This window comes from Carcharodon carcharias, chromosome 1 (assembly GCF_017639515.1).
Source record: "Carcharodon carcharias isolate sCarCar2 chromosome 1, sCarCar2.pri, whole genome shotgun sequence".
Lineage (NCBI taxonomy): Eukaryota > Metazoa > Chordata > Chondrichthyes > Lamniformes > Lamnidae > Carcharodon > Carcharodon carcharias.
In genome coordinates, this window is record NC_054467.1 from 129,294,068 (window position 1) to 129,317,810 (window position 23,743).

Sequence of the window (23,743 nt, forward strand, 5' to 3'; positions counted from 1 at the left end):
GCATGTGCTTGTTCATTTTCCTGGGTGTGTAACCAAAGGTTCCAGGAATATTCAGTTACATGCGACACTTAATTCTGTGTGTTCTTCTGTCATTAATAAATTCATGGAGACAGTTTTTTGATGTCATCCACTTTTAACAAATAAATGTTTTCCTTGACATAAATGTTGCACTTGCATCATTTCCTTATTTGCTGTTCAACGTAATGCCTAATCAAATATATGCAAAGTGAGGCACAGCAATGTGCCAAAACTTGATATTAGCACATGGCACTTCTACATGCATCAGTATTGATATGTGCACTTATGTTAATAGACATATTCAGTGAAGTATTTAAATATGAGGGTCTCCTCCAGTTGTTCACGTATATATGCTGTGGTACTGACTAGGCTGGTTCCATTAGTTCCATATTCTATGTCATTGTAAATCTTGGCCAGGCCAGCAGTTTGGATACAAACAATTGACTTCATTGTCTTCAGAACCAGGAGGGAAAAATCATCCAGATTTATATCTAGTGACTATCACTTAAGTTGTGTTGAAATCAGATGAGGCTCGGGATCAGCAGTAATACCATTTAAATAAAGGCCTAACGCTGAAGAATAGCTGCTCAGGCAAAATACCAGAGGATTTCAGCAGCCAAGGAAATGTCTGCCAGCATGGATCACTGCCTTTTGGAAAGGAAGAGAAAAAGTGCAGAAAATTACAAGGGCAAAGACTTGAATCATATTAACTTTAATCTGTTGGAGTAAATTAAACCCCAGTTGAAAGTGTGACTTGCAACATTGATTGAACATGCCAAGTAACTATTTGAATTTGCAGCTTAACTTAATTGGATCTGCTTCCTCTCATAATTGACTTACCATTATTGCTGATATTTGTGAAGCAACTTTGACAGTACTTTTCATATGACAATATGTCTGTATAAAAACAACAGTTGGAATATTGCACTATGGACATCCTATGGACAAGACAATGACTCAGTTGATTCAAGTACAGACAGAACTTTCTTTCATTGTGTAGCCACATAGTGTACTTATCCACAGCTTTATGGAAAATGATTGAATCACACAATTGCTGTAATACCTTGAAAAGGGTTTGAATAAACACATTTTTCTTTGCAATAAAACCTCTGCCACTGTTCAATATATTGCTTGATTCTGCAACCTTGAACCTTTGAACTATTTCTTCTACTTGATTATTAATCTACTAATTGACTAGGAATTCAAACCTTGCTTCATGTAGTAACTTCTTACAATAGTATTTCAATTTGAAATGCATGAATCGGTATTCTCCTTTTATGGTTTCCCAATGTTTTAATGTTGAAAGCAGTACTTTGTTTCTGTTACAGTCTAAGTCGATTCAGTGTTTAAGCCCCAAGCAGAATTAACCTTTCAGAGCCCTGAAATTTTATATTGTCACCTGTAAGAAACAAGGATGATATATCCATAAAGAAGCAGTAATAACTGGATGCTTACGAGTGCTTGGTATTTCATGGCTATTATTTTTGAGCTTTTGATTGCAATATTGTTTTACAAGCTCGGATGTTGCCAGGCCACTGGTGAGCTGTGACAGAAAGAGCTCCCGCAAGACAAGACACATTTATCACAGTGTGGTTTTTAAATACATATTGGGGAATGCCGAGGAAACTGATAATTTCATGCAGCTGGGGCAATTTCTCATTTTTAGATTCAATTGTAGTAAAGTCATGCCAGTAATGTGGTCACCTTTTTATGCAACATACAAATCAGTGGAATAATACATGTGGAAAAAAATACCCACCCTTTTGCACTCAACATACTTTTAGTGTTTTGAAAATGAACTTAATATTTCAGGCACAACAAGCTGTGCTTAATATTTTAACACAACTTATTTTGGAATCACATTTTCATTCACATTCACCATCTGGTAAAATCCTTAGTGCTGATTTTAACCTAGAGGGAATGAATGAGAATTATTAGGACACTTGTTTCACATCCTACTTGCATTCACTCTGCAATGTAGAATAAAATAAAATAAGGTGTAATGTATGCATCTTGCACAAACTTGTCTTGATCTTGCCAGTTGGGTTGGGTTAAATTTGACATCTTTACTTCTGTGTCACCAACTAGCTTATTTGTGTTTTTTTTTGCGAAAATGATGGTCTTGTGTGCTCATCAATGTTTTGAATTAGATAGATTTCTATGGTAAAAATGCTGCTGTCAATTTGAGTTGTGCAAAATGGTACAAATACAGAACATTTTTGGACTTTTTAGATTCTTTTCACGGGATGTGGGTGTCTCTGGCTGGGCCAGCATTTATAGCCCATCCGCAATTGCCTTTGAGAAAGTGGTGGTGAACTGCCATCTTGAACCACAGCTGTCCATGTATTGTAGGTACACAGTGCTGTTGGGAGGGAGTTCCAGAATTTTGATTCAATGACAGCAATGGAATAGCAATATAGTTCCAAGTCAGGATGGTGCATGGCTTGGAGGGGAACTTGCAGGTGGTTGTGTTCCCATGCATCTGCTGCCCTTGTCTTTCTAGGTGTTAGAGGTCATGGATTTGGAAGGTGCTGTTGAAGCAGTGAGTTGCTGCAGTGCATCTGTAGGTGGTGCACACTGCTGCCACTGTGCGTCGGTGGTGGAGGGAATGGATGTTGAAGGTGGTGGATAGAGTGCAAATCAAGCGAGTTGCTTTATCTTGGATGGTGTCGAGCATCTTGAGTGTTATTGGAGCTGCACCCACGCAGGCAAGTGAAGAGTATTCCATCACACTCTTGACCTGTGCCTTGTAGATGGTGGACAGGCTTTCGGGAGCCAAGAGGTGCGTTACTCTCTGCAGAATTCCCAGCCTCTGACATGCTCTTGTAGCCACAATAATGTGGCTTGTCTGGTTCAGTTTCTGGTTAAGGATGTTGATATTGGGGGATTCAGCCATGGTAGTGGCATTGAATGTCAAGGGATTCATTGCAATGTTGGTGTGTAAAGAGGGAGACTGAACTATTATTATGACCCAGACTAATTTGCATAATTTTGGTGTCTGCCAAGGTTCAATGCTGAGAGTGGGGTAGAGAAGGTGGTGTTGGGTGGCTACTGAGTAACTGGCGGTGGGTGAGAAGATTTTTCTGAAGCCAGTGGGAGAATTCATACTCTTTCCTGACCCACACAAATCAATGGCACTATTTTTTTATTGCCCCTTTCAGAGTAACTAGCACTGATTCCTATTAGGGCAGTTGATAGGCTATGTCCACCTTTTTTTTTCTCTTTCATGGATGTCGCTGACAAGGCCAGCATTTGTTGCCCATCCCTAATTGCCTGATCATTTCAGAGGGCAGTTAAGAGTCACATGTAGGCCAGACCAGGTAAGGATGGCAGATTTCCTTCACTAAGGACATTAGTGAACCAGTTGGGTTGTTACGACAACCAATGATAGCTTCATGGTCACCATTACTGAGACTGGCTTTATAATTATAGATTTATTAACTGGGTTCAAATCCCACCATAGTAGCTTGGGTCTGATTACTAGTCCAGTGCCATTACCACTACACCACTTTCCCCCACTACCACTGGTGCTAAATAACAGATAGATTTTAAAATAAATTGACTGCCAAAAGATGCCATTTTCAGTGTGAATAGGGCGTTAGGCAATCAAAAATACCCTGCCCTCTCCACTGTATGGGCACTGCTACTCACTGAAGTGTCTTATCTCAAAGTTAGGTTGTGTGTTCAAGCCCTACTCTTAATATAGTATAATCTAAGATGATACTATGTGTGATGCTGAGATAGTGCTGCTTTATTGGAGGTAGTATGTCTAGGGGCCGTTTTAAGTTGCTTGTTCTTGTGGACATAACAAATACCATTACACAATTTGATGAAAAGCAAAAGTTTTGCTGGTGTTCCCCCTTCAACCAACATTACCAGAAAAAAAGATTGTTCGACTATAATTTGTGCGACCTTGCTGTGCACACACTAGTACCTAGAGCACACACTAGTACCTAGATTACAATAGTGACTGCACTTCAAAAGTAATCTGTTAATTTTAACACACTTTGAGACATCCTGAAAATATGATAAAATGTTACAAAAATGTAACTTCTTTATTTGAAAATATTACATTAGGAGGATTTTACTCAAATGTTTTCATGATGGGAATGTTTTTTTTACAATCCACTTGCTTTTTCTGTTCTTATGATATGTCCTGATTTGCATCAGATTCTTTAGGATCTGAAAGATAAACAGCAATAGGGACAAATTCCTGCAGTCACTTTGGATTTTCAACATTGGAAAATTGCGCACTTCACTCTGCTTTCAAGAAAGTTGTGAGAAGGAAAGCAAGGAAGTATAGGCCAGTTAACTTAACATCTGTTGTTGGGAAATTCCTAGAATCTGTAAGGAACACCTTGGACATTTTCAGCTGATCAGGGAGAGTCAGTGTGGATTTGTAAAAGGTGTGTCATGCCTGAGGTATCTGATTGAATTTTTTGAAGAGGTGACTAAGTGTTGGACAGGGGAATGTCTATGAATGTATTTACATGGACCTCCGGAAGACATTTAATAAAGTTCCTTATAAATGCATCATAAGAGCCACGTTATCTAAAGTTGAGGCTCATTGATTTGAAAACAAATCATTGACCTGGTTAAGAAATTGGTGGAAGTAGACAGAGGATAGTTATAATGGGCAGATACTCTAATTGTCAGGATGTGACTGCTGGTATCCTTTGAGGATCTTGTTGGATCAGCTTTTCACTATTCATTAATGATTTAGATGATGGAATATGAAGCCACATATCCAAATTTGCTGACATCACAAAGATAGGTGGTATTGTAAATTGTGTAAATGGAAGCATTAAATTACAAAGAGGTACTGATCAATTAAGTGAATGGGTAAAATTGTGTCAAATGGATTTCAGTGTGGGCAAATGTGAGGTCACCCACCTTGGACCTAAAAAAGATAGAATAGGTTACTTTCTAAATCAAAGCTAGAAACAGTGGATGTCCAAAGAGAAGAGGAGAACGGGATATGGATCATTAAAATGTCATGAACAGGTAATCATGGAGGCTGATGGAATATTGCCCATTATACCTAGATGAGTAGAGTACAAGGGGGTTGAAGTCATACTTTAGCTATAAAAAACTCTGGTGAGACCAGAGTATTGTGATCAGTCTGGGTACCGCACCCGAGGAAGGCTATATTGGTCTTGGAGGGAAAACAATGCAGATTTACTAAAATGATGCCTGTACTCAAAGGTTGAAGTTACAGGGAGAAATTAAGCAACCTAGGGTCATATTCCCTGGAATTTAGACGGTTATGGTTTGATTTGCACAAAGTTTTCAATATATTAAGGGCAACAGATAGGATAAATTGGGAGATCTATTTTCACTAGTTGTGGAGTATAGGGCTAGGAGGCACAGTCAAAAAATTAGAGCCAGAACTTTCAGGAGCGAAGTTAGGAAACACTTATTCATGTGAAGGATGGTAGAAATTTTGGAACTCTCTTCTGCAAACAACAATTGGTGCTAGATTTATTGTTAATTTGAAAATTGAGATTGATAGATTTTTGTGAGCCAAAGGTATTAAGGGTAATGAGACAAAGGCAGGTGTATGGAGTTTTATGGAGTTGGATCACAGATCAGTCCTGATCTCATTGTATGGCAGAACAAGTTTGAGGGGCCAAATTGGTTACTCCTGTTCCCTTGTTTCTATCACAAAAGATAGCAAAATTGTAACCAAAGTAAATGATTTAGAATGTTTTCCTAATTTTGTTAAAAATAGCGAATGTAAGAAATCTTTCTAAACTGTTTCCAATGGGATAAAAATTCTGATGCACTACCCAATCATGCAGCCTGTTCCTGGAGCACATATTTCAGTCCGAGTCGACAAGTTTCCATCTATTAACTTAAAAAGATGAAAAATTGCTGGCTGGAAAAATACAATTCTGTGATATGCCCATGGGTGATACATCAGAATTTTACCCAACTTCTCTAATAGATAGAGAACAGGTCTTCTGTAATGTGTCTAACTTCATACTTCCTTAGTGTAAAGTCAGCACCAAATGGCCTTAATATTTCTCTTGAACATTGTACCATTGTACCTATATAAGTTATCATTGTTTGTATTTTGTATGTTATCAGGAACATCTGGCATTTGAAATTCTTAAACATTCCTAAAGATCGATTGATTGCCTACTAGTTGATTACTCCTGTATTCCAAAATGTAATGAGTTAATCAAGACAATGACAGGATGATTATTGTATACCAAAGATTATTGCTTGAATTTAAATGCAAGTGCCTTTTCCAGTTTTTGGAAAGTTGCAACTCCAGTTTTTTTTAAAATTCTTTCATTGGATGTGAGCTTTGCTGGCCAGACCAGCACTTGTTCTCCATTCCGAATTGCCCTTGAGAAAGTTCCAGTTTGGTTATATTCCTGAGCTCTTGTTATTTACCTCACCCACTACTAATTGACAACAATTTTCAGAGAACATTAGAAGCAAATCATTTAAGTTTATCATAAATGATCCACTAAGCATGGAGTCAGGATTTCAAGGACTGAATTTTACAGTACCTCGTGGGTGTGTTTGAGGCCCGGGGACACGTAAAATAGAATGGGTGGCTAGCCCATTGTTTTCTGCAGACCCCAGAGCTGTCCCAAAAATATGGTGGGCAGGTAAGGCATCTACCAGCCTGCCCGCCCACCCTTAGGCCTAATTCTGCCTCTGTGATGGCAGGCAGGAGGAAGCAGAGGAGAGTGGGCAGGCTACTTTTTCACCAACTCTGGTGAGAAGGGGTGGGGGGGGTGGGGGGGCGGGTGGGGGAAGGCGGGTGGAGGAATACCTCCTTTGGCAGTTGCCCTGTGTGCAATGGGGGCACCCCTTCCCAGGATGTTAGTCCACCCCCTCTGTGCTTTTTCCCTTGACCTCCTAATCCTTACACCCACTCTCCTCACTCCCTCCTCACGGTCCCCGATTCTTTCCCGTCCAAAAAAGACAGACTTACCTGAGTCCGGTATTCATGTTGTCTTCTTCCTGGGGATTGAGTATAGTCCCAGCAGTGTCTGCTACTGAGTGCTAGTGCTGCTGGGACTACTCAGCTGCCGGCCAGTCGGATTTACTGGCAGTTGTTTAGGTCTTCCTGTCCCTGATGTCCACAATTACCTTGTTACGGCCACTGCAAGCGTACTATTGTTATGGAGCATCTTTTTTGAAGTTGGTTAACTGGCGACCGACTTTTCTACTGGAGGTGAGCAATACGCACCTCCTCCCCCTTAAAATTCAGACCCAAGACTTTAAATGTAAGCTAACATGGGGATGGGGTGTGTGACAGTGGGGTTAGAAATTATCTAATAAGTGTGCCATCTAGTTACTCGTCATGTGTCTCATGAAACTTTTGACCATGATGTTTTGGAATTTGAATCAATGGTTTGACTATCTTGCCCATGTCCTAGAAGATCGTGTCTGGCATTCCTTCATTCTCTTACTTTTTAATAACAATGAAAAAACTTGCTTGATTTCCCCTGTAACAGTTCAGAAGGGCAAAGTGAATATTAGTTTATGTCAACAGTTTTCAAGCAAGACATTTTTAAAAATCTTTTTGCAAGTCAACCAGTGGTGCCTGCTGCCTCCAGAGACAGTTTGGAGGCAGCCATGGAGACGGGCAAGTGTTGCAGCATGCTGGTTAAAAGGCTAGCCTCGGGTTCTCTGAGACTTCAGCCCAGCTTCATAGCCCTCATTCCCATTCACCCCCATTCCCCCTCCATGCCACATCACACCCCCATGCCACCTCAATAGCTACTCACCCAGTATTCACAATGGGCAGACCTCGGGCCATGTGGAGGTGAAAAAGCATTACATTTTTAACAATTTAACAGATCTCATTCATTAACACTTGATACAGAAAAATACCTCTCATTCATGAAACTCAGTCAAAGATTTTAAATATCCTCAAATAATCAATCTGTTATATATTAAAAAAAACTTTTATTCAGTAATCACATTAAAGACAATGTTTAATTACCTCTTGAAACATTCAATCTCTGAACTTAGTCCCCCTGCTGAGCTGTAAAAACATCCATTCGGAAATGTCAACTATAATGTCTATTGGAACTGCAGGAGCAGTTGGTAATATTTTTTCCTCAGCTACACCAGATGACCTGTAAATCAATGCACTCCACAATCGTGTGTCTTTTTTTTACTCTGACAGCTGCAGCCTAGCTTTTTTTCATTTTTAAAGGGCTGAGATTTAAATAACCTCAGATCATGACACTTAAAGACCTTATCCACCTTTCAAGAGTATTTATGTTTCCTCCATAAATTTGTGACTCCCACACTGCAGGTTAAAGCCCTTGGAACAATGAAAATGGGGTCTGTTTAAACTGTCTATTTTCAAATGGCTCTGTAGATTTGTGTTTTACAACCCGCCTCCTTTCCCTTACTGGCAAAAATTGTATCAGCCAGAAATGAGGACGGGGCTTTCGTATCCTGGTCCCACCTGCCATCATTAAAGGCCTCTGGAGTCATCTCGACTTGTGAAAATCTAGCCTGTTAAATTGATACATGGACTGGATTTTCAATGTGCGGTTGAAAATGGTTAGGAACTCGACACCTGAATGAATTCTGGGTCTTAACCCTGTGCCCGATCTTTGCTGTGATTGTAACAATCTTCAAATGCAAATGGCGTAATTGGCCAGAAGGTGGGAGCTGCCTGCCTGATGCCAGTGGCAATGGCAGACAGCAGCCATGTTGGCATTTAGCAGGCAGCTCCTCGAGGTGGAACGTGGTTGCAAATGTCCATGGATGAGACAGGTAGGAGTAGTACTCTTGCTGGCATTCGTTGGACCCAGCAAGTTATTTGAACAGCGCAGCAAACCTGACAGCAGTGCATAGGGGTTGCCAGGGTGAATTTTTAAAGTCTCCTTCTGTTTCACACTGGCCCCTCAAAAAGCTCCTTAGAGAGCCTACGGGCTGTTAATTGGAGGTGAGCGCATTCCATGCTCTGCACCTCTACCACACGCCTGCCCCCCGCTATGGCCAGTTGAAGATTCAAGACTGTCCTGCAGGGGTCGGGATTCTGACACAACATCCAGTACTGCGACTTTCAAAGGCCAGCTGCCCAAACAGACCCCTGGACCTGTGGCCCTGGCCTTTGAATCTATTTTCATGGCAGAAGACACAAAAATATGTTCCTGAAATAGTGGGGAACCAAGGTTTCAGTGAGAATGAGTTACTTAAAGTAATTAGTATCAGTAAAGAAATAGTACTAGAGAAACGACTGGAACTAAAAGTTGGCAAACCTTCTGGCTCTGATGACTGACATCCTAGTGTTTTAAAAGAGGTGGTGGATACATTTGCTTCAAACTTCCAGAATTTCCTAGATTTTAGACTGATTCCAAAGGATTGGAAGGTAGCAAATATAACCCCACCATTCAAGAAAGGGAGAAAGAAAACATTGGAACTATAGGCCAGTTAATTTGACATCAGCAGTAGGCAAAATGCTAGAATCTATTATTAGGGACATGGTATTGGGGACTTAGAAAATTGCACTATGATTGGGCAGAGTTGAGGCGAATTTATGGGAGATTTGAGAAGTTTGAAATAATCAGTTTTAGATTCATGCTGGAATTTTGTGTATTTCTTGCAGCTCTCCATCTGACTGGTGCAGTGATACGTTGTTGCTTTTGTACATTGCTGTAGTGCAGTGTGAGTAATGTGACATCCTGGATATTTATGTATAAGTGTATAGAACAATATAGCTACTAACTCATATTGAAATAATACAATACGGTATGATCAGTACATTCCAAAAAAGACAAATTCAAGTGTGTCTAATTTTTTAGTTACTTGCATGCAATTACTGAGAAGTTGATTAACCTTTTTGCATCAGTATTGCTGCTAGTGTGTAAGGAAATTGTGATTTTACTTGTACCTTAAACACTCTATTTTGTAGTTAGAATATTACAGACACAGGCCCTGAAGTTATCTTGTGTGATGCCAGCAGACAAACATTTAACATGTTTGTCTGAACTTCTGTCTTATTTTAGTGGAGTTGCGCATTCTTTTATTTTAAATGGGGTAACACCAATAATGATATGAAAAGAGTAGATTTAGTTACATAATTTCAAGGCCATAAACTCGTCATGAGATCTTTTTCACTGATTTTTTTTTCAACAAATGCAAAACAGTAGTAGCAATAACAAAAATAGCTCTGTTTATCAGGGAAGGCTAAACCTTTTGCAAAAAGAGTAATTAAATGTTTGTGCGCAGTTATTGAATGCACAAACATATATGATTACAAGGATAAAAATAGCTTGTTTCAATTAACACTTGGCTTACAGCAACAGCTTATAAGAATGCCCTGCCTAAAATCAGCTGAAATTGGACAGAATTATGTAATTGAAACTCTCTTGGTATCAATCAGCCCTCATTAACTATCTTAACAGCACCAGTTTGATAAAAAACAGCTGGGCCATGCTTGAGAAAAGGCATGAAGTGTAGGTTACTATTACCCTTTACCACGGTTCAATAGCATATGTCCCAAAATGAGATTAACAGTGTGCAAGACAGGCTGCTGAAAATTCAAAATCCATCCATCAAACCACAGGGAAGATGACTGCCACACTCCAGTGGCAATGCAAGTAGAAAACTGAAACATATCACTTCATCATCTTCATTGTAAATAATAATAGAACAATGAGTGCCAGACTTGGTCCCAAAGGATCTAAATTCAAAGTGTGTTGTACCCTCAGTAATGTGCATGTTCTTGACAAATAGGGAGCAAAATATGACATTTGAATTCCTTTCAGAGTTGGAAAAAGATACTAGTGTGAGATGATATAAGAACCCTGTGTGTTTTATCAAGGACACAATATTTATGACTGTAATTAAGTTCACTCTAAATAATTTCCTTGGTACTTACTGTCACAATGCAATTACAGAAGATTTGTAGAAGTAAGCAGAATGGAAGTTGACACATATAATTACAATGAATAGTTTGCACGTTTGGTATGATAGATTCTTGTTGATAGCCATGGTTATGCTTTATTGCATTTCTGAAACTGAACTGTGTTTGCACAGAATGTGGCCAATTACATCCAATTTGCCTTAAAATAATATTAGTGTATGCACCATAGCAATGGTTGCTCTTTAATGAAAATTAATACCCGGTTGATATTGCTTCATAAGGACAGTTGGAGCATATCTTGGCCATTGGTTCATTTTTCTTAAAACCCGATTAAAATGGAGTTGCACATTCTTTTATTTTAAATGGGGTAACACCAATAATGATATGAAAAGAGTAGATTTAGTTACATAATTTCAAGGCCATAAACTTGTCATGAGATCTTTTTCACTGATTTTTTTTCAACAAATGCAAAACAGTAGTAGCAATAACAAAAATAGCTCTGTTTATCAGGGAAGGCTAACCCTTTTGCAAAAAGAGTAATTAAATGTTTGTGTGCAGTTATTGAATGTACAAACATATATGATTACAAGGATAAAAATAGCTTGTTTCAATTAACATTTGGCTTACAGCAACAGCTTATAAGAATGCCCTTCCTAAATTCAGCTGAAATTGGACAAAATTTTCCAATATCCTGTTAGTTTTGGTTAGTTCCCTTCTGTGTCACAGTCTTAGGCTGTTTTAAGTGAGGCCACCTGTTGGTTAATGCTTGCTATAAATACCTACAAAATGAAGTGAACACTTAACACAACAGGTGTTGTTACAGTGAGGATGGATCTCCTCAGATTTTCTTCAGCTCTGCCCTACCACATCTACTTGAAGTTATAAGGAGAGTGTGGGGAATTTCACCCCAGTACTTTTAAAAAAAAGTGATACCTGTGTTTTAAACATTCATAGAAGGTAAATGGTTAGAAATTAGCTCCATTGATTATTGCAATTTTTTTTTAATTTTGTCATTTTGATTTTGTGTTAGAATGTAAAACGGGCAATAGCAAATTGGCAGACCATTTTGTACCACTCAATTTTTATTTCCATTGATGTCAGTAGAAATAGAAATCAGGAGAGATGGAAAATATGCTGCTGATAATAGTTTTACATTATTACATAAAGTAAAAATTACCCTCAAATCTTATTTTTATTATACATAAACAAATGTATGAAGAGTATCAGTGCTCGTAGGCAATACCAGGTGCAGACTTTTGAATTAACTTTGTAAATAAGGACAATCTGTAGATATTAGATAAATGCATTTTGAAGATACTTTGACTGCAGACACCGTGTACAGAGTGTCAGTCTCAGCTATGTTTAGATTTCAAATCACTGTCAGACTGTAATTTATCCATCAGCGATTCCCAAAGTACAAGATTTGCAATTTGCAAGCATTTGTTCTGAAGCTACCTGAACAACCTCTTTAACAGTAGTTGTTATGTTGAACTATTGGAATCCCTTTCCTTTAAACAATTTCCCTCTCTCATTATATTTAGTTTCCCCAGACTATGTATTAATTTTTGCTGAAAGCGAGTTTGTTGACGGCTTTCTCACAGGCCATTGCCAATATCTGTGCAATCTGACCATGAAGAATTTTGTGGGGTATAGGTTAATTGATCCCCTTTCCTCCATCGGTCTCTGCCCACCATTTTGAACAGCGGCCTGAATGAGAATAAGAGTTAAGCATCCTGATAAACATTCAAAAAAATTCTCCACTTTTTGGTATTACTTTGTAATATTTGTGACTCTTATCAGCTTATTTTCATTTCTTAATGGCCTGAGTTTACTTCAAGTTCGGGAGATGTTTAAACTGGATAATGTAAGAGTAGTTGTACAACTTTGTGTACCTGGCAGGGAACTTCATTTGTCAGAAGGAAGCATTAGTAATTTGAGTAGAAATTGTGTCCGATTTTCTGACCATCAATTTAATTGGTGGAAAATTGTGTGGAATCAAAACTTAACTCCCAAAAGCAGGTGGTTTTGGATCTGTTTAGATGTTAACACAAATCCTACCTAACTCACATTCAAACTGCCCACTTCTGGGTTTAAGAGGGCAGATCAAGGAGAGGGAGTCAGCTCGCTCCCGGGGGGGGTGGGTTGTCCAATTAAATATTTGAATAAGGCTGGCAGTCTGTGATTTAACATAGTTTGCAGGTTTAACTGTGACCAAGCAGGCTTCTCAGGCTTAAGGAAACTTGGCAGCTGAAGGGAGATGAGGACAAAGAGCTTTGGGTTAGATGTAAGTGCCTTTCCTGGGCACCCAAGCTCCCCAACTCACCGCCCTATCCCCCTAATCAACCACATCAGACCCTTCTGCGCTATGCACCTGTCCCTATGGGTGGACAACCAGAACCCCTTGGGGTCTGGGATCAAACTCCCTCCCTAACCCCTGCAGGGCCAAGGGTCAAATCACAACCCACCTCCAAACCCCACCTCACTGGGATCAACCTTCCCTGAAGATCAGGGATCACAGCCACCCAAGAACAGACCTCCCCCAAAGTCAGGGATCAGACACTACCCCACCCTCTCACACTCCCAAGAGTTGCAACATGTCACAAACCTGCCATTGTAGCCTGCTCTGGAGTGTTCCCCACTCAACTAGAAGCCAAACCTGTGAATCAGGCTGACTTCTGAGTGGTGGGCCGGTCAAAGCAAAGCTAGCCATGTTATGGAGTCACAAAACTTCACAGCTTGCAGGGAAATCTGGATTTCCTGACAGAAACTCTGCCCAGTCTCCTTCCCGTCGAAAGACGCAGCCCACCAGTAACTTACTGATATATACTCCTGGGAAGGGGGTGGGGAGAGGGGTGAAGGCAGGGTTGGGGGGGGGAGAGGAGGGAAGGCGGGGGTTGGGGGGGGAGGACACATTGTAATTACAGAGACATAAAATTATGCATTAGAAGGTGATTTGGAGATAGATACTGTATAGCACATTGGAACAACAATATATTGGCCCAAATTGCTGTGTCCAACATTGATCAGACAGAAAACTACCTACTTAGCTGGTTACATTTAAAAAGGCCAGACTTCTGATCAGGATGCAGAAGAACCCCCTCAGTGTAGGAATCCTTGCTGAGAGCAGTGAAGAGAGTCAGTGCAGAAGACACGTCCCCTTTTTATGGCAATAACTACCATAAGATAAGTTTAAATGCCCAGTGTGAATGTTAGTGAATGGGTGAATGAGTGAATGGATGAATGAATGAATGGGTAGGGTGGTTAGGTGGGTGAGGAATTTGGGTAAGTGGGTCGGGTGGGTGAGACAGGTGGGTAGGATGATAGAGTGGCAGGTGGGTAGGGTGGCAGATGGATGAGATGGCTGGGTGGTAGGTGGTAGGATGGCAAGTGGTAGGGTGGCAGGTGGCTGAGTTGGAGATTTTGAGGGTCCCAGGGGCTGCAGAATTGCCAATCAGAAGTTCAAACTTCTCAGGCAATTCACATGGAATTAACACGTCAGCACTTCTGCAGGGTTCTAATGCGCAATGCGGATCACACGTCTGGTCTTTGACAATCTGGAGACTGTAAGATCTGGACCATTGATTCTCAGAATGACAGGATGTGTTTAAATCCTTCCAAATTTGAGTCAGGACACTGTATCCAACTTCCAAGTGCAGCTCAGGCAATAGCAGAAGAGGCTATCAGAGGGAGTTAGAATACGCGTAAGCTTGAAAACTTGACAAGGGATGGAGAAAAGCAAGAAAAAATAGAAGCTAACATAAGCTTAGAAACCGAACAAAAAATGACCAGTTTTTTACATATATATGCATACGTTTCAGTGAACAAGATTACAGTGTTCACTTCTTCTGCTGTTAACCTTGCCATTAATCATTTTCCTTGCCTTCTAAACATGTTTCACATAATGGCAAGTGATAATATGTACATGCTATGGCATTTTTGGACTCTCTCAGCTTGCATCTGCACTAAATCTTAGGGCAGAATTTTGCCTTTGGTGGGGGTGCTCGGTGGGGCGGGCAGGGGCGGTTGAGAAGCTGACTGCCGCCCATGATTGGCACCAGACCGCAATTTCACGCTGGTGGGCCAATTAAGGCCTGCCCAGCATGAAACGCGAGTAGCAGTGCTGCCTGTGCGAGGGATAGGGGAGGAGGGTGAGCGGGCCAAGCGTGAACTTTGAGCATGTGCACGAGTGAGCGCTGCATAATCTCCCTGAGGCACGGAGCTGCCTCAGAGAAATGAAGAGATATGAGAAAAAAAAGAAAAAAAACTGTAATGAAACATGCCCCCTCATATGACTCTGTCACATGAGCAGGGACATGTTATTAATGAAAAATTAAAGTTTTTATATTATTTTTATTTGCTTTTGGAAACCTCATCCCAACCGTGGATGAGGTTTCCAAAAAAATGGAAAGGCCGCTTGCCTTTTTGCCTGCCCGCCAACCGTTAGGTTAGCCGGGCAGTGAAAAGTTTAATTTAGTTGATTACTTAATGGTGTTAACAGGCCTTTAAATTGTTGATGGGCGCACTGCTGGCTCCGGCGCATGCCCGCCAACCGAGCTATCACGTGACTCGCATTGATGTTAGCATGCTCGGCCGACGTCACTGCGCGTCATTTCATGCTCGGATGGGTCGGGCGTGTGCCCGCTGACCAAGCAAAAATTTCTGCCCTTAATCTTTTGTGCAGATTGACTTGTTGAAATCGACACATTCAGAAAAGGTGGTATTAGATCCAGAAGAATTTTGATAGTGTTAGTTAGAAAAGGTTTGGAAATATAATAGTCAAATTGATTACTTTCATTTCTCCAAGAACCATGCGGGATATATAAAAAAATGATTAACAAACAGAAAAGCTGGGACTCTCTCCTTTGTTAGAACACCACAAGCACCTTGGTAGTGACAGAAACTCTATCTGCCCCACTGTCCATCCTTTGATTCCAGTTGATTTTCTGAGGCATAAGTATTTTGAATATTTAAATAGGTTCATTGTCTTCAGTTGAGAAACATTGTGAATGAGTGGAGAATGGGTGTTGCAAACCTTGGACTTTTGGACGGTCCGAAAATTGAATTATAAATTAAGAAATTGAGATCAATGATTGAGGTGCAAAAGATAATAAATAGATGGGATTTTTATGTCCCATCATTTAGACATCATTACAAGACTCATACCTGTGATCCCCAATTGTAACTGATTTCTACCTTGAAAAGTTTCCATTTACAATTAACTTCTGTTCCCCTTTCTCCACTGGCTGTAACTTTAACCTTAGTAGAGGCCCTTCTTGCTGTCACCATGATGTAATCTTCAGAGACATGATGAGTCTCTTTGCTAATTTCCCTACACCTGCAATCCCCTGCAGTGGCACTCAAGAGCATGTCCCTGCTTAATTGCCACATTCCTGACACATTGATATTAATGTGCATTGCCTTTTCATTCATTCTTCCAGAGTGATCCACTTCACCACATAGCCTAGAGATAGACTATTAAAGTCATGAGATGACAAAAAGACATTGGAGATTTTTCCAAAGCATTACTATCAGTCAGCAGTTATGTGAAAAATGCTTGCTTCAAAATATGTTTAAATAATAAAAAAAGTAATCCTAGGAACTAGTTACTGGGAAACCAAAATTCAATTAAATGTATAGTTATTTATAATTTAGAATTTTCTATCGAGCTTCATTAGAGAGGTTTGTGGCCTGGATTTTGTGATCAGCTGTGAAGCAAGGGTATTTGCTGCTGACCTCGAAGAAAGCTGCACATAAGGATCAAGTGGTCTTTGTGTTATGGTTTTCTCCTTTCCTGACAGCTGTTTAAATCAGACGCTAAGTCAAGGGGATCTCCAGGAATGCAGCAGGAGCAATGTCAGTAAGCAGGGTAAGCGGCTGATCGCAATGAGGTATCCACATACAGCAAACCAGGGAATTAAAATCACTTAAGTCCTTCAGTTTTTAATTTAATTTTTCATATAGTGAAATAAATGTTTGTGTATTGCTGAAAAAAGAGACATTTATTGAAACTTGTCACCTAGCACTCATCAGAACAGACTTGCAAGAATATCAGATTTCAAAGGGAACAACAATTTAGACTGCATGAGAAGAGGGTGCTGATTGGTTGACAAGTGAACTCTGATTGGTATAGGCATTGACATGGAGAATGCACCAGCGAATAGTTAGCTGCCAAGCTTTGTACCACTGTGTTAAGTCCTTTATTCAAAAAGAGAGGGAGACAGAAAGCAGGAAACTATATGCCAGCTAGCCTAATACCTGTCATAAGGAAAACGGTAGAAGATATTGTTAAAAATGTTACAGCAGGGTACTTAGAAAAATTCAAGGCAATCTGGCAGAGTCAACATGGTTTTATAAAAGGGAAATCATGTTTAACCAATTTATTGGAGTTCTTTGAAGGAGTCAAGTGTGCTGTGGATAAAGGGGAACTGGTGGATGTACTGTACTTAGATTTCCAGAAGGCATTTGATAAAGTGCCACATCAAAAGTTATTGCAGAAAATAAAAGCTCATGGTAACATGTTGGCATGGATAGAAGATTGGCTTGCTAATAGGAAGCAAAGAGTTGGCATAAATGGGTCTTTTTCTGGTTGGCAGGATGTGACGAACGGTGTGCCAAAGGGGTTAGTGCTGGGGCCTCAATTTTTTACAATTTATATAAATGACTTAGATGAATGAACCGAAGGAATGGTTGCTAAATTTGCTGATGACACAAACGATAGGTAGGAAAGTAAATTGTGAAGAGGATGTAAGGAGGCTACAAAATGACGTAGATAGGTTAAGTGAGTGGGCAAAGATCTGGCAAATGGAGTATAATGTGGGTAAATGTGAACTTGTTTATTTTGGCAGGAAAAATAAAAAAGAAGCTTGTTATCCAAATGGTAAGAGTTTGCAGAGCTCTGAGATTCAGAGGGATCTGGATGTCCTAGTGCATGAATCACAAAAGTATGCAGGTATGCAAGGTACAGCAAGTAATTAGGAAAACTAATAGAATGTTATCATTTATTGTGAGGGGAATTGATTACAAAAGTAGGGAAGTTATGCTTCAGTTGTACAGGGCATTGATGAGACCACATCTGGAGTATTGTGTACAGTATTGGTCTCCTGATTGAAAGAAAGATATAAATGCATTAGAAGTAGTTCAGAGAAGGTTTACTAGATTAATACCAGGAATGGGTGGGCTGTCTTATGAGGAAAGGTTGGACAGGTTAGGCTTGTATCCACTGGAATTTAGAAGAGTAAGAGGCAGCTTAATTGAAACCTTTAAGATCCTGAAGGTCTTGACAGGATGGATGTGGAGAGGATGTTTCCTTTTGTGGGAGAATCTAGAACTAGGGGTCACTGTTTAAAAATAAGGGGTCACTCATTTAAGACAGAGATGAGGAGAAATTTTTTCTCTCTGAAGGTTGAGTGTCTTTGGAACTCTCTTCCTTAAAAGGCAGTGGAAGCAGAGTCTTTGAATATTTTTAGGGCAGAGCTAGATAGATCCTTAATTAACAAAAGGGTGAAAGGTTATCGGGAGTAGGTATGAATGTGGGGTTGAGGTTACAATAAGATCAGCCATGATCTTACTGAATGGCGGAGCAGGCTTGAGGGGCCGAGTGGCCTACTCCTGCTCCTCGTTCGTATGTTCATATGTTCTGTACTACCAAGTGAGTAAATGATTATGATTGGATTAAGGTAGGAGCTAAAATAAAATTTAAAAAGAAATAAATGTAGATGTTTTTATAATGATATAGAAATTTGACATTCCTGAAATACAGGCTCAGAGTTTCATGGCCACTGAGGGTGTTTTTCAGTAATTATGAAGTTTTGCTGAAAAAGAGGGACATATAGCTGAAGCTTGTCACCTTGCACTCATCAGGACACACCCAAGAATGCCAATTTTCAAGGGGCGCAACAACTTACACGACATGAGAAAAGATTGATTGGTTGGCAAGTGTACTTTGAATATGATTACCTCCAAGCCTTTGTTTAAATTATTAAAGACATTTCAACTCTGATTGGTCGAAGCATTGCCATGGAGAATTGCCTTGACCAATCAGAGTTGACTTACGTCTTTTGACTCTGTGGCATAACTGCAGTTTAATTTATTTCTAGACTTTCACATGACTTGGTCCAAACCGTACTTTATAACACTTTTTTAAAAATTCATTCGTGGGACGTGGGCACAATTGGCTAGACCAGGACTTACATGTAGGCTAGATTTCCTTCCCTAAAACCATGAGTTTTTACAACAATCATTTCAGATTTTTATTGAATTCAAATTTCATCATTTGCCACAGTAGATTTGAACCCAGGCCCCCAGAGCATTAGTCTGGGTCTCTGGATTACCAGGCCAGTGACAATACCACTATGCCACGGCCTCCCCTTATATAAGTCACCAAATATAGAAATGTAGCTACGCACAAAAATCGTGACCCATCCCACAACATAGATATGAACGTAAAGGGTAAACAAAAGAAAAAGTAAATATTTATTTTAAAAATGTATAATTTTATATTTGGTGGAATATAGCCTCTAATCATATCAATGCTGATGCACTAAGTCAACTGTCACTCCTCCTTATAAGCAGCAACCCCAGCTGCCCCATTTTCTTTTGTCAGCCCTCCCAATTTGATTGCCTATGCCAATCCTGTCAACCTTCTTCACATCCTGCTCACTCTGTCCTTTATTTCCCTTTTGGACTCTGCCAGGTGATCACGCTGCTTCACATTTCCCTCAAGAATGTCCATTAATTTGAAAGCAAGCCCATTTCCATCCACAAACTTATTTCGGATGATTGCATTGACTTTGACCCGTACTTGGCTCACAGTTGGTGATGCCTCACATCTTCATGAAGCCGCCATGCCTGAGCATACCTTCCACAATCTCTTTTGCCCTTATCTAAAGATCACACCTTGGTCTCACCTCCTAATCGTCTCATATCTAACCCTCCTTTGAGCCCCTCACTTCATCCAGGCCTCTTGCCTACCCCATAATATTCTTGCTTCCTGCCATCCTCCAAACCCCAATCATGAGCTTCTTGCCAAGATTTCTTTCCTCCTCAGCGTCTACACTAAGGAAGTCCTCATCCTCCATGATTTCAATGCCCATCTCTACTCCCCTTGCCAACAATCTTCTTTTGCTGCCCTTTGCTGTCCCCCCTTAATCCCTCTCTCCATATGAGGCCTCCTACCCAAGTTCACAGCCACTTCATTTTGATGCTGTCTTGGGTACAGGAGATTGTGGTGGGGATAAAGATTATTCTTTTGTGTATTGCCTACATAATGAATTTCATTAAGTTATTCAACTACGCGGAACACCACCACTGAAAACAATCCTGATATTTTTCCCTCCTTAGCCATGAGCATAGAGGTCAAATATATTATGTCCCTTGCTAGCCTGGTTGAGAACAGCTACATTCGTAGACTGAAATCAAAGCAGGGATGTTTCTGGTCTTCATAGCTCAGCTTCACATCAGTCACAACAATTAATAACTGTGTAGTACATCTTCAATAGCATAATTTTTCTGTTGCAATTTGTTGACATAGAATGGTCCAAATCTTTCCATATGGGGAAAGGACTCCGACTCAACTTACATTGCTGATGCTGATCGAAACCCTATCCTGGCACACACCACCTGCGGTACTTATATGGGAAGTTTAAATTTTCGATTGTTGGTTTTTTCTTGTCCAGATTGCTCTGTGATTCCAACGACAGTGAGATCAGATGGCCAGAACCATCTTGGGCTGTTTGCTGTATGCTTACCCTAGCTTTTACTTGGATTTATTTAGAGCTTTTCTTAGCAGCTATAAAAGCAGCGTCACTCTAAGTAAATCAGCTTGAGTGTCAAAGCACACTGGCAACCAAAGCAGTGTTCGGTCTCCAGACCCCCCCACCCCCAACTCAACCAATGTTCACACCCCTCCCGGCAACATTCATCCCAAGCCCCCTAGCAATGTTCACCTCACCCCTAATCCTAGCAATATTTCTCCCACCCCCTCCTGGCATTGCTCACTCTAACTCTCTCCAGCAATGTTGACCCCACATCACCACCACCCTCAGCAATATTCCCCTCACCCTGTTCCGGTAATATTCCCCCTCTTCAAAGATGTTCACTGCACCCCCCCCCCCTCCCACCCCAACAATGTTCCCAACCCGCCCCACCTGACAAAGTACCCCCTCCCAGCTCTTCAGACAGCGCTCACCACCTCCCTCAACTCGGCTCCTGGAATCCCTGGCTCCTGTTGGGCCGATGTCAGAAGAGTCAGCATTTTTGGAGAGTGAGGAGTTCAGGTTGAACATTTTCATGGTGTGAGGGGGGCTGACCATTGTCGGGGGGGTGAGGGAAGAGTTTGAGCATTGTTAGGGGATTAGGGGGATGGTGAACATTATTGGGTGGGTGAGAGGGAGGTTGAGCAGTAGTTGGGTAGATAGCTCAATTTTAAACAATGGAAGTAATTGAAGTGAAAACAGACTTTAAGGAGTGTGTCTTCAGCTCATGACGAGAAATGGGGATGTGGCTGCACTGGAATTATGCTCAACAATTGGCCAGCTGACTCTTTGTCCCTGCATCCCTGCTGGAGCTGGCATCAGAAGGTGCGAAGGCTCCAGTGTAAAATGTTAGGTGGGCAGATTAAATCACAGTCAGCGTCAGACACATCTTCTGCAACACTGACCCTGAGGAATCTTTTCAATACCGTAAACCGAATGTTTTCTTTTGAACAGATTTACTGGTAACTAACAGGTATGAAAAATTGACCATGGTATTTACTGAGAACATTTTAAGGTGGCAACGTAAATGTAGCAAGAATGCAGGGCGGAAAACATGAAATATGATAGTATTTCAGAACTGACAGTTTGTCAAAGATTCCTGCTTCACCCTTTGGTTCAAAATAGTTGTAGAAATTAAATGCCATATGTCCTGGGAAAATAGGATTGATGGTAGTGTATGTCCGATTATTGTATGTTTTTAGTTGTTGTCAATAGGGCATTGTGAATAAAACTAAGCTAGAAGCTCAGTCAGAGCAAAAATCCTTATCAGTAATATAATTACTCTTAATATTTGTTTCTTAAATAGGTGCTGGGTAGAAAGTCTGCTAGATCTCTGCTCTGAAGTTCTGTCCTTTCGAGATCTCTACTCTGAAGCTCTGTCTTTTCTGCTCATGACCCTGCATTAAATTTGACCCAGAAATAGAGATTGAGAAAACTGTTAAATGGTTATAAGTTTAATGGGCTTTGGCAATCATCATTCAGTTTCCTATGAACACAAATCTATAACACTTACTTTGATTCAGTTCCTCTGGCCCTGTTTGGGATAATGGGCAACAAGACCTACTGCTGGCCCCGGTCCATCGCAATTTCTTTTGCTGTAGCCCAGGTGGTGTCCTGCTCTTGAAGGTCCTCCGAAATGTACTTTGCTAAATTTTTTTCAGCCAGCCCTGTCTTCTTTTTCAATCTGGTGGTGTCCATTCTACTGCAAGTCTCTATGTCCAGGAGGCAAAATATGTGTCCTGCCAGCCTCAGTAGTCTCTCCTTCATGATGTCTTGCAGGCGCTTCTGACCAGTTCTTGTGGCACTTCTTCGTTTTGATGCTGTCTCTCTATGTGATGCCCAGTAGGTAACATTCATGAAAGACATCCAACTTAAATGTTACCTTTGCTGTTCTCTTCCATGTCTCGCTGGCATAGATTGCAGTATGGACATGTAGAGTCATAACTTCATAGCTGTGTTGATGGTGTTGATGCCCAGACCATATGGAGCTGCTGGAAGACTGATGCTGCTTTGCCAATTCTTGTGTGGATGTCAATCTCTACATCGCCTTGCCTGGAGGTGTTACCTCCTAGGGGGAGTGGTCAACATCCTCGAAGTTCTGTTGCCTGATTGAAGGGCCTTGTTACCATCCAGTCATCATTATCTTGGTCTTATCTCAGCTGATGTGTAGATCAACCTTGGCACCACTACTCTCAAGACTGGTGGTCATGTCTTGAAGGGCATGTGATTCTTCGGCCAGCAAGGCAATGTACACTGCGAAACCCAGATCCGTCAACCGGTGGTGTTGCCACATGATGCCAAAGTCTGCACCCACCATTGCCTTCCTCGTGATGAAATCAATAATGAAGAGGAAAAGGAATGGGGAGAGTATGCAGCCTTGTCATATTCCTGTGATCATGTTGAAGATGCTAAAAATGGCTCTGGGATGCCAACACTGTCTTGCGATGTTCCATGGTGACTGCCGATGGATGCTGCCAAAAGCCTTCTTGAAATCAATTAAATTGATAACAAGTGGCTTTTGATACTGTAGGCTCTGCTCTATAATGTTTCTGAGCAAAAAAGTCTGTTCACAGCATGATCTGCCACCCTGGAAACCTACCTGTTCTTTGCAAAAGGTACCATCTACCTCTTCTTTCAATTAGTTGAGGAGCATTGTGCTGAAAAGCTTGCATGGTACTGACAGCAGTGTTATGCCCCTCCAGTTGTTGAGGTTCCCTTTCTTTGATGATTTCTCCTCGTTTCCAGTCGTCAGTGACATCTTCCGCAGTCCAGCCCTTTTTGAACAGGCCCGTGAGCTCTGTTGTGACAATGTGCTTGCCACGCTTCAATAAGTTCTGGTGACATCTCATTGATCCCAGGTGCCTTTTTTCCTTCAGGCTCTTGATGGCTCTTTGGACCTCTGCTCTGGCATTTTCTCCCAGGTTGAAGTTCAACTGTTGAGGTGCGGTGCTGTTGTCAAACTCGAACGTGAAGCCGGGGCTGGCCTAAACACAAAACTCCTATAAAACTACATCAATCATTTCAGTACTGAGAGGGAAAACAATGCAGTATCAGATGGATTGCAAAATCATTGCTACTGAAGTGGAAAGTATCGCTTTTTTTCAAGGTTTATGGTCTGAAA

General features: G+C 40.8%; 1 protein-coding gene across 1 annotated transcript in view; it reads left to right on the forward strand.

Annotated features, from left to right (window-relative positions):
* The window catches only part of pcdh7b (protocadherin 7b), a 385,942-nt gene that overhangs the window by 41,586 nt on the left and 320,613 nt on the right, over window positions 1–23,743 (forward strand). The gene's annotated exons all lie outside the window — the stretch shown is intronic.